An 11,373-nucleotide genomic window follows, 5' to 3' on the forward strand; every position below is an offset into this window, starting at 1 on the left:
TTCATGAGAACAGAGATGAGCAGTTTGAGAGGTTGTCTGCATTTCTCCTTCAGCTCGTGCCCCTGGGTACAACTGTGTTATTAATTTTGGATAGTACCCTTTTCATAATAAAATCTCAGTGCCAAGCCATTCACTCTGCTGTCTTTGTGCTTTTTTCTAGTATTGAGGAAGGTAGGAGGAAAAATAACAACAACAAAAGAGTATTGCAGATTAAGGTTTGGGTGTCCCATGTTTCTTCAAAATCTGATGGAGATGGGGAGCCTAACATAGGAAGGAAGTAGGTAGTTGGGCTTTTGTTTCACTGTTTCTGAGGGTTAAACACAAAGGCTGTTTGTACACTCTTCTCACAATTATTTTGCAACCAGCCAAACCTGTCAATTTGAGTTCTGTTTCCTGACACTGTATGGCCTAGTATTGGTTCTTAGCTTTTGTCTCTAGTTTGTTCTTCAGATAAAAGGATTTGTTCACTTCAATTCCATGGTTGTTCTGAATTAGACTGATGAGGTGGTAGGATTAAGGCTGTGAGTGCCCACACATACTGAAAGGTATTTCCGGGATGCTCTGGAGCCTGCTTCACCTGCTTCCTTTGTATTGAGGGCAACTGGAGGAGGTTACTGCAAAGCAGTCAGTCCAGAAAGAAAGTTAGATGAGCAGATGTATGTTAGTGTTACTCTGTGATGGTGATGCCAGGATACATGGTGTCCAGGGGGCCTCATGAGGTCCCCTGTGAGACAACTCAGAAAGTGGCAGAGTGATGATGGGCAGACGGCAGCAATAGAAGGTGAAAAGTGCATGTCCAAACGGCCATGTGTCAGTACCATCCCATCGGGGCACCCCACTAACATGATAGGCCCCTCCTCGCCATCTAGAACTCTAGTAGTCAGGGACCCTGGTTAGTCTAGTTTGAGTTGCATAGTTGCAGGTTGTCTTACTTATTTCATGTGAGAGGCTGAAGGGACATCAATGGATGCTTTTTGCCATATGGAGGGAGATCAGTCTGAAAGGAGCTGAGGACCAGTGGGTTCCAGATTCAGCATTCGTGCCTGGGAGGTGGGGCATCACAACAGCAGTATGTGCTTTACTGAGAGTGAGAACTCAGATGGTGGGTGGGTACAAGACGCTGAGACCCAGGCTCGATGCCCTGGATGAGTATAAAACGTCAACAAATGTAGCTGGGTCACAGACCTGTCAAAGTGCTTCTCAAAGCTGTTTGCTCATGTGTGCCTTTCACCAGCCCTATGGGGGTCAGTGTGAGGAATTCCCTTCGACAAGGCAGAAAAGAACCTGCAGAGCAATTAAGTGGCAGGGTCATGAATGAACCTTGGGCCCAGCCTCTTCCTTTTGTAAAATGGCCCATGCAAACAGTGAGAGGCTTTGACAGTCGTATAATAGTGGTGTGGGCAGAAGACAAGCAATTCTGAAAGACTTTCGTTCTAGTGAGGTGGATTTGTCACTAGTCTAACACACAGAAGGAGAGCATGATATTGGCTGTGGAGCCAGAAGTTAGTTGGCAGAGTGACACACCGTCAGCAATCTGGCTGTGGTGAGCCGGGACAGGGAGAGCTTGGGCGTCTCTACCTGTCTGCCTAGAGTGTTTGAGTGAATAATCCTGTTGTGGAGCATGGACCGTGAGGACAGTGACATGACTGCTTTGTCAACAATGGCCCACCCAGGAGAAAGGGTCTCAGAATGGGACAAAAGCAATGGACTCTTGAAATTGCCTCAGAACCAGCCAATCATTTTGTGCCAGTGTCTGTCTTCAATGTACCTCATTTTCTCTGTCTTACATCTATCATGTTTTCTTTGATCCGTCTGATCTGCCATGGTTTTTACTTTCTCTCTGTCTTACTCCATTGTTTACTTTCTCCATTCAACCCTATCTTCTGCACTTAAATCACCAGAACATGAAATGAAATTACTATACCCTTTGGAAGTCATATATTCGTGGCATTAACCTTTATGTTCCCTGCTCTGAATTTTGAAGCAATATAGGTTTAATTATGTGATTATAATCATCATTCTTTTAGGCAACAAATAATATTTTATTTTTTAATTTAAATTAAAAATCTTTCTTGAGAACCTAACTCATGATCTCTTCGTTTTTAATTATTGCTTTCACACACACACACACACACACACACACACACACACACACACACACACACACACACACACCATGGCACATGTTGGGAGGTCAGAGGACAACTTATGGGAGTCTGTTTTCTCCTTCCACTATGTGGGTCTGGGGATCCAACTTAGGTCTTCAGACAAGCATCTGTCTAAGTTAGGGCTTCTATCACTGTGATTAAAAAAATGACCAAACGCAACTTAGGGGACAAAAAGGGAGTTTATTTCTTCTTGCTGTTATAGTCCATCATCCAGGAACTTGGAGGCAGAAACGGATGCAGAGGCTATAGAACAGTGGTTCAAATGCAGTGACCCTTTAATATAGTTCCTCATGTTTTGGTGACCCCCCCCACCATAAAATTATTTTCGTTGCTACTTCCTAACTGTAATTTTGCTACTGTTATGAATTGTAATGTAAATATCTGATATGTAGGATAGCTGATATGCAACCTCCAAGGGAGTCTCAACCCACAGGTTGAGATCCACTGCTGTAGAAGGACACTACTTACTGGCTTGGTCCTTATTGCTTGCTCAGCCTGCTTTTTAATACATTCCAAGACTACCTGTCTGTTGGTGGTAGACTCACAATGGGCTGGGCCCTTCCACTTATTAAGACAACGTCCCACATTTAGGCCAGTCTTAAGGAGACATTTTTCTCGACTGTAGTTGTTTTTTCCCCAAATGACCCTAACTTCTGTCAAGTTGATAAACACAACAACAAACTATCCAGGACAGCACTCTTACCCAGTAAGCCATCCCACCAGCCCCATAATGATCATTCTTCTTCTGACTCTGTGAAACCTTAAAACTGAAAAGTGGCTCTGGTTCTTGCCTGCTTTGGATTTTCAGACTTCAGTGTGTATCTCCTCACTGAGAGTTAACTAACTTGTGCCAAGCAACTCTGCCTCTTGTACATATTAAAGATAGCTCCCCGAACACCAATTTCCCATTGGCTCCAGTTGTTAGAGATGGTAAAACTGCACTTAAAACGGCAGCTTTGAAAACAAATAGGCTAGATGCGGAATAAAATCAAATGAATCACCCATATACCTGCCTTATCAACAACAGATATTGAAGTGTAAATCAATGGAACTATTAGTGTTGGGTAAAAATAGAGATGAACGAGGCAGGGCACTACAGTAGACCACACACTGGACTAGTGTGCTCACTCTATTAGGGGTTAATTATCACAATGGTTCAGGTTGGTGCTATTAATTCCACTTTAGGTGGGGGTACTGAGGCTTGGAAAAGTTAAAGTACTAACACAAGTACAGGATGAGCATCCTTATGTATGATGATTTGGATTTTTGGAATACTTACATATACATGACGAGAAAACAGAAATGGAAGCTATGTGCAAACACGAAACACTGAAGGGCAGACCTGAAATTCATTTGTGTTTCATCTATGCCCGTTAAATATAGCCTGAAGATAATTCTATACAATTAAAAACTAATTTTACACAAGTAACAAAATTTTATGGTATGGACTTTCCATTCACAATGTCATGTCAGCTTGTAAAAACTAAATTTCAGTTTCATATTTCATACTTTTCAGGTTGAATGTTCAACCTGTAGTAATTAGTGTTTATTTTGTAGCATCTTGAGGTTTTTGTTGTTGTTTGTTTTTCCTCCTTGTGGTAAAAAATTCACAGCATAAGGTATGTTATTTGAACTATTTTAAGCATAATTCAATGACATACATATTCATAATGTGTATAATAATTATATATTTTCGGAACTTTTTTCAAAATCCCAAACAGAAACCTGTAGTAGTAGACATTCATGTGGTGCTTTGAATGAGAATGATCTCCCCCATTGTTAATATATTTGAATGCCCAGTCACCAAGGAGTAGACTGTATGACAAGAATTAGAAGGCTTAAACGTTGTGTAACGAATCTTTCTCTGTCCCACCAGCTAGTTCCCAAATAATGACACAGAGATTTATAATTAATTATGAAAGCTTGTTCTATAGCTTAGACTTGTTCCTAGCTAGCTCTTATAGCTTAAATTAACCCATTTATGTTAATTTTGTTCTACCTCTTTTCTATTTTGCCCTTCCTGTTTCCTCTCTGTGTTTCCTAGAATCTCGCATGTACCTAGATTCTCTTCCTCTTTCTTTCACCAGAAATCCTGCCTATCCCTTCTGCCTAGCTATTGGCCTTTCAGATTTTTATTACAAAAGTCACAGTAAATACATCTTCATAAAGTATACAAATAGTCCACATTTCCCCCTTTTTGTCTAAATAAAAAGGAAAGGTTTTAACTCTAACATAGAGAAACTATATACAATAAGAAAAATTACCAGGTAACAATTACATTCATAATGTCCAGACATTTGTATTTGGCAAATTTGGAGAAAGAACTGTATTATCTATCCTATCTTAGTGAGTTTAAAGTTTTGTACCTAATTACTTTCTTCAATACCCATCATCTTTTTTTTTTTTTGAAGTAAATTGATGCTGCCAGTAGCAGACATGTGTCACTGTCATGATAAGCCCTATGCTATTAAGACATTTTAAGTGCCATATTATCTAGGTCTCAGGAGTGTTTGACTACAAACTATCAATTTAAAAGATTCTCTGTTTGACCTTGAAAAACATGACTACAAGTTTGATTGTTACAGATAAGTAACAACTAACCTGTTTTTGTTTTTATTATCCTACATAACCTTCAAGATCTAAAACTTTACATTCATTTTTAAATGAGCTGTATAGGCACAATACCTTAAACAAGAGTAGAAACATGTATTCAGTGTGTTAAAATAAAAATAACCTTAAATTTGTAGCAATATACAAAAATTCATACCAATGAAAAATATTTGAGATTAGTGGCTGTTAAATAGTGGACTCAACAATCTACCCCTTTGTCCCATCATTTCTATTCTATATCCCCCCTTCCCTTCAGAAAGAGATCCCTGAATCTAATTTTTTTTCAGCCTTTTTTTCCTGACCATGAGCAATAGCAACTTGTAACCAGCCCCCCTAAATGACAGCAAACATCCATAACCCACCAAATGACCAAAAACACCCACCCCAACTCTTGGGGATGTGGGCATAGTGTTCACTAGACTGCTTCATGTTGTCTGGGGATGATGACATATTTAGAGGACCCTGAGAAAATTGGGATAATAGTCAAGTCCTGGGAGAGCTAGCTATATTTTTTATTTAGTCCCTGTGTGATTGGAAAGGGTAAAGGTTACCTGAGTCTTGGCTGGAGTAGTCTGTGAGGCTGGTGTTAGATGTAAGGTTTTTCTCTGCTGGTCTAGTCCCTTAGCTGTGCCAGCCCCAAATAACACACAGAGATGCTGTATTAGATATTCAGCTGTTGTCCAGTTACTAGTTTCTTATCGGCTAGCTCTGTATTAAATATTAACCCATTTAATCTAAGTGTTTCCACATGGTCTCATCTTACCAGAAAGAGGGGCTGGCATTCTGCTCTCTCTGTCCTCCATCTTGGATCTCCTCCCAGTGACTCCTCTCTCCTCCTAGTCTCCTAGTCCCACCTATCTTGCTTTCCTATTGGCCAATAGTGCTTTATTCATTAACCAATATGAGAAACATATTTAAAGACTGACATCTCCCATCAGGCTGGATCATCTTAGGTAGCAACTTTGAAGTTGTTCTGGATATAGAATTTTGAGGAAACTTCAACAGAAGCATTCTGAGAGGCTGGATCACCTGGGCTACTTGTTGTTGCTGTTTTTTTAAATTGATGTCTAGTTATTTTTTTTTTCTTAAAACACATACACTTTTAAAGGTAACATATATATCAGTATTAACACAAGTATGGAATGTGCAGTGTGTACAAGTCAGCTAAAGATGATTTTTTTTTTGTTTTATATTTGAGCAGGTAAAAGACATCTATTAACTTTATAACTCTGTTTGAACCGAAGAACCAAACTTCTATCCATGCCATATGAAAGCATGTCATGTAATAACAAGTTATGAAAAGTTATAAGAACTGTGTGCCCAACAAGATATATCATGTCTCACCCAGTCTCAGAGCTATTCCCATAGTATAGGGATCAGCAAACACATCACCTGTCCGGTAGTTGTGGAATATTCCTTTACAACTGTGTGAAGATTTTGATTGGTTTAATAATAAGTTAAATGGCCAATAGCTAGGCAGAAGATATAGCAGGGACTTCTGAACAGAGAGAGGCCTGGGAAGGAGAAAGGCAGAGTGATCAGCTGGATGCAGGGTGAGAGAGAGAGAGAGAGAGAGAGAGAGAGAGAGAGAGAGAGAGAGAGAGAGATACAGGATGAGAGGTAAAAGACATGAGTCATGCAGCAACATGTAAATGAGTAGAAATGGGTTAATTTAAGCTACAAGGCTTGTTCCTTACTAATTCCTCTAACTTAAATGAATCCCTTTATATTAATCTATATTCCATCATATGGCATTCCTTCTCTTCCATCTTACACCTTGTGTTTCCTTTCGGTGTCTGTTGGCATCTCCTATGCACCTAGATTCTCCTCTTTCATTCTCTCTTCAGGAATCCATTCTATACCACCTGCCTAGCTATTGACCGTTCAGCTTTTTATTGTATTAATCACAGCCAATACATTTTCACACAGTATATAAATATCCCACAACTAAGGTGTGGCCTATAGGAGGAAGTGTATCACTTCAGTGGGCCACATCAGAGCCAGTGTCACTCTCTCTTCCTGCTACCTTCAGATCAGGATACATCAGTGCCATGTCTATCTGCTTCCTACCATGACGGTCATGGATTCACCCTTTAAGACTGTAAGCAAGCCCCCAATTAAATGCTAAGTTGTCTTGGTCATGGTGTCTCCTCACAAGAATATGACAAGTAACTAAGACACACCCCAGCCTCAGTAGTCTCTATTTTACTTTCTGGGCACTGTTTTCTCACTTCCCCAGCTAGCATTAGTGGGAAGTAGCAGAATGTAGTGGCTATGAACAAGAACTCTAACACACATTCAAAATATTGCTCCTTCAGTGAGTTGTTGTTTATTTGTGTATTCCAGTATAATGACTACAAAAAATATTTTGTGGTTACTCCCTTCCTCCTTTATTTTACATTGGAGAGGTAAGGTTTTAGCTGGATTTGAGAGACCAAGACTCAGTAATTTCAGTTATTCATAGGAAATGAAGAGCGGCTGTATAATATGGAAGGAAACAGGAAGATGTTACTCATAGAAGTTACAAGGACATATATTGGCCACACAAAGAAATAATGATGGTTCATTGTCCTTCTCCCCATAGGAAATGATCTCAAAGTCTATGTCATAAATGTGGTATCAAAATAGAAAGAAAAACGGAAGATACATGTAACACACACAAACACACACAGGATTCTAGTAAGTGAGTTTGTATATTTACATATATGTATGGTCTCAATATCTTGTAACTGCTGTAGTGGTCTATTTTTTTTTGTTTTGTTTTGTTTTTTGTTTTATCTGCTTCACTGTACTATGAAGTACCCAGATTAAGCATAATTAAGCATAATTAGAATACTTCCAAATGAAGTTATCCTTTGAACAAGTGAATACAATAAAGCAAATTATTCCCCCTCTGCCCCCCAATGATGGTGGGCATCATTTATCCACCAAAGGCCTGAATGGGGCAAAAATAGAAAGAATTGGCTCCTTTCTCTCCCTGCTTGTCTACACGAGCTGGGACACAGGCATTCTACTGTCCTTTGTTTATATTACCAGTTGGTTCTCAGACTTGGGACTTGACTAGAGTTACATAAGTAAGTTCCCTTGATCCATTGCTTGCAAGAGACAGATGGCAAGACCTACAATGTTAATATGTGCCAGTTCTAATAAATTTCTCTGTGTGTATGTCATCCATTGTATTGACTTTATTTCTCTGAAGAGCCCTAACTAATCAGTCCATCCATCAGTCTATCTGTCAGCCTGCCTGCCTACTTATCAGTAGGAAGACAGATGCATGGTCTAAATATTAGTCTTGATTCTGCCCTGATTCAAGGGCAAAGAACTTGTAAAATTCTCTTTTAAATATTTTGAAAGTGGGATTTTGCTTGTAAGGAGAGTGAAGTCTAATGCATGTCTAGTTCCCTTTGAGAGATAATGGAATATATGCAATACCACAACTGCCCTCAAAGGACAGGCCAAGTAATAGCAAAGTCACAAAAGCCTAGAAAAATAATGATTTTCTTTAAAATTACCGTGGCTTGAGCCATCACAACATGGTTAATTGAACCTGTCATCTACAAGCCTTGGAGGAAAAGAGGCCTGGGGTGACAACTATGGCCAAAAGACTTTGGGTTAATAGTTTTACCAGGAAAATAAAATGTAATTCATGTGCAATTCCTGGTGCAGAGAACAAGGTAAATACTCATTGACCAAATGGCTTATCTTAAAATATTGTTTCTCTTAAATGACAGTAATGACTGCTGTTTGTTTTTAGAGGCATTTTCCGTGTTAGCAGAATCATTGTATATCTTCTTTACAACTTGTGAAGGAATCGTTATGATTCTGGTTGTCCTTTGTAGTTGAAGAAATTGAATCTCAGAGAGGCAGCCAAGGTCACAGAAAGGGGCAAGTGGTATCTGATTTCTTGACCTGCTCACCAGTCTTCCATCATCCACACCCCCCCCACCCACACACAGACATACTTAGAACCAAATCTGACCTTGTACCATGGCCCTGCCATACAAGGTTTTCCTGAAAGTGAGATTTTTTTTTGCTTAGTAAGTGTGAGGAGGGTACATGACTCTTGGGGGTGGGGGACAGGGTGCTTTAGTACGCGACCTCTCTTTTCCTAGGTTTTTTTTTTTTTTTTCCTGGAAAGGAAAGTGATTGACTTTTATTGCTGGCTTCAGACTTCAGGCAGTTGTTTGTCCCCATCAACAGGTGCAATATCACTAAATCAAAGCCACTCAGCAGGGTTAGCCAGGTGGTGATGCTGAGCAGTCATTCGCTGATGGCATAAAGCATAGTTGTTGAGTCCATTGGTATACAAATGGGGGCAGGTTAGAAAGCTAATCAGATTGGAGATTCCTAGAAAGATGCTGAAAGGAACATGGCTGCTCTTAGGAATATCTTATCCATCGTGATCTTGCATTCATAGCCCTCTAAACACAGGGAGGTGGAGTCTAGGGCCTGAGACACTGAGTTGACCTTCAAGCTGGTAGTCTTCAATTAAAACTCAGGCAGGTGAGCTATTAGGTCTGTAAAAGTTTGTAGCTCACCACTTTGGGTAGTCATCATCTCTTCCCAATAATCTTTGTCTTGCCCATTTGGCTACCCGTTCCTCATTTCCTTAACTGTGGCTTTTTGTTCTTCAAGCTTGGGAAGGTTCAAGAACTTAAACAATTACCACAGGTCTGGGCTACAGGAAGAGCCTCCTGTCAGTTTTCCCCAACACTTACCTGCCTTGAGTGCTGAGTAGAACTTTTTGACTTTTAATCTTTGACTTAGATGCTGTCAGTTATTGTTTCTCAAGCATCAGCCTTCTAGAGTTGGATTTAATTTTGTGCATATAATATACTTCTCTGAGAAGAAAAACATTCATTTAGAATAATAGAGGGCACCATCCGTCAACTGAAGCTATAATGGGCAGCCTGATTAGAAATAGGAGTGTAACTCATGAGCTGTTGCACAAATAGGGTATTACAGAAAGGCAAAAGTCTGCCCAGGGGGATTAGTATAATGACAGGAAGAGAATTTACTTGTTAAGCTAACAGACCTGACGTTGAGGTGATGCCATTGTGACATGACAGTTATTACTGGAAAAGAATTATTCAGCAGTAGTATAAAAATGTCACAGGTGCTCCTCCTTCCAAAGAAAGGACTTGGTTTCCATTTGGATCTATAGGAGGAAGTAATCCATCCTGTTACAAAGAATGTACCATTTCCTTCCCAGGGGCACAGCCTCCCTGTGACTCAGACACAGCTGCCAAAGCTAAACTAGCACTCAGGTTGGAGAGGAAGAGCCTCACCTTGGCTCCCCAGTGTTAATTGGGATCACATAAAAAACCATCATGATTTTCTTACAGAGATAGCTGAGAACAAGCAAACTGCACGGAATTCGGCTGGTGGCACATTTTCAGCTGAAGAGGTTGAGATGCTGGTCAGCAGAATCTAAGATCACCTTCCCAGACATAGTTGGGGTGTTTAAACAGGGAGAGTTTCAGACCGGAACACAGTTCATGCAAGTGTGTGCTTAGCAGGTACAAAGTCCTGAGTTTAATCCCCACTGTAACACTTACTGGAGGGAGAACTGGTTATCTCAGCCAGATAGTCAGGAATCTATAGAAGACAGACAATGGTCATCCAAGTCAAATGGGCTGGGAGATGGCTCAGTGGTTAAGATCACTGGCTGTTCTTCCACAGGACCTGGCCTGGATTCCCTGCATTCATATGGCAGCTCACAACCTTCTGTAACTCCAGTCCCAGGAGATCTAACACTCCCTTTTGTCTCCACAGACACTGGGCATGCACATGGTACATTGACAAACTTGTACTCTGCACATAAAATAAAATAAGATAAACCTAAAAACCAAACAAGCAAGCCATATTCTCCCTAGGTTAGTGACAGGAGCATCACCAGCCCATAGGTAGCCACTTCATGTCCTATATCATTCATGATACTGAGAGGTAAATAATAAATTATATGTAGTTTTGATTATCATCATATTCACCTAAAGTCTTTTGTCACTCTTTCCTCTTGAGGTCGCTGAGTGTTTGACAAGATGAATCCTACTTGAATCAGGGGGCCAAGCTGCTTTATAGCCCTTCATCATGTACACTAAACCTCACAGAGACAAACTGCATTTTCCATTTCGACCTTAGTTGTCTGGACTACCACGTACACTGTGCTCTTCCCAAAAGATCCCCCCAAGTGTTTGTTATGGGTTGAATTCATTTCTCACCTTCAATAAATAACATAGGTTGTAGCTGTATTTGGAGACAGAGTTTTTACTTTTTTTGTTTTTTTTTTTTTTTAAAGAGGTTTGGGCCCCAATCTCAAAAGCCAAAAGCCTCTCAAATGTTGAAACCTCAAAGGAATCAAAATCTTGAAAGTATATTTCTAGAACAAATAAATTTAAATAATTCTTTAATAGGTATGTGAGGGGGTATTTGACATGAGTATGAAAAAACACTTTACACAACAAATTAGACAACAGCATGCATGTCACTGCAAATATACACATGTGAGGTAAGAATGGTCCCTGAGTATAACAGTTACGTGAATTGTATCCATAAAATCTAAAAGCAAAGTACAAAAATGTGTATTATGATGGGC

This window comes from Phodopus roborovskii, unplaced genomic scaffold (assembly GCF_943737965.1).
Source record: "Phodopus roborovskii unplaced genomic scaffold, PHOROB, whole genome shotgun sequence".
NCBI lineage: Eukaryota > Metazoa > Chordata > Mammalia > Rodentia > Cricetidae > Phodopus > Phodopus roborovskii.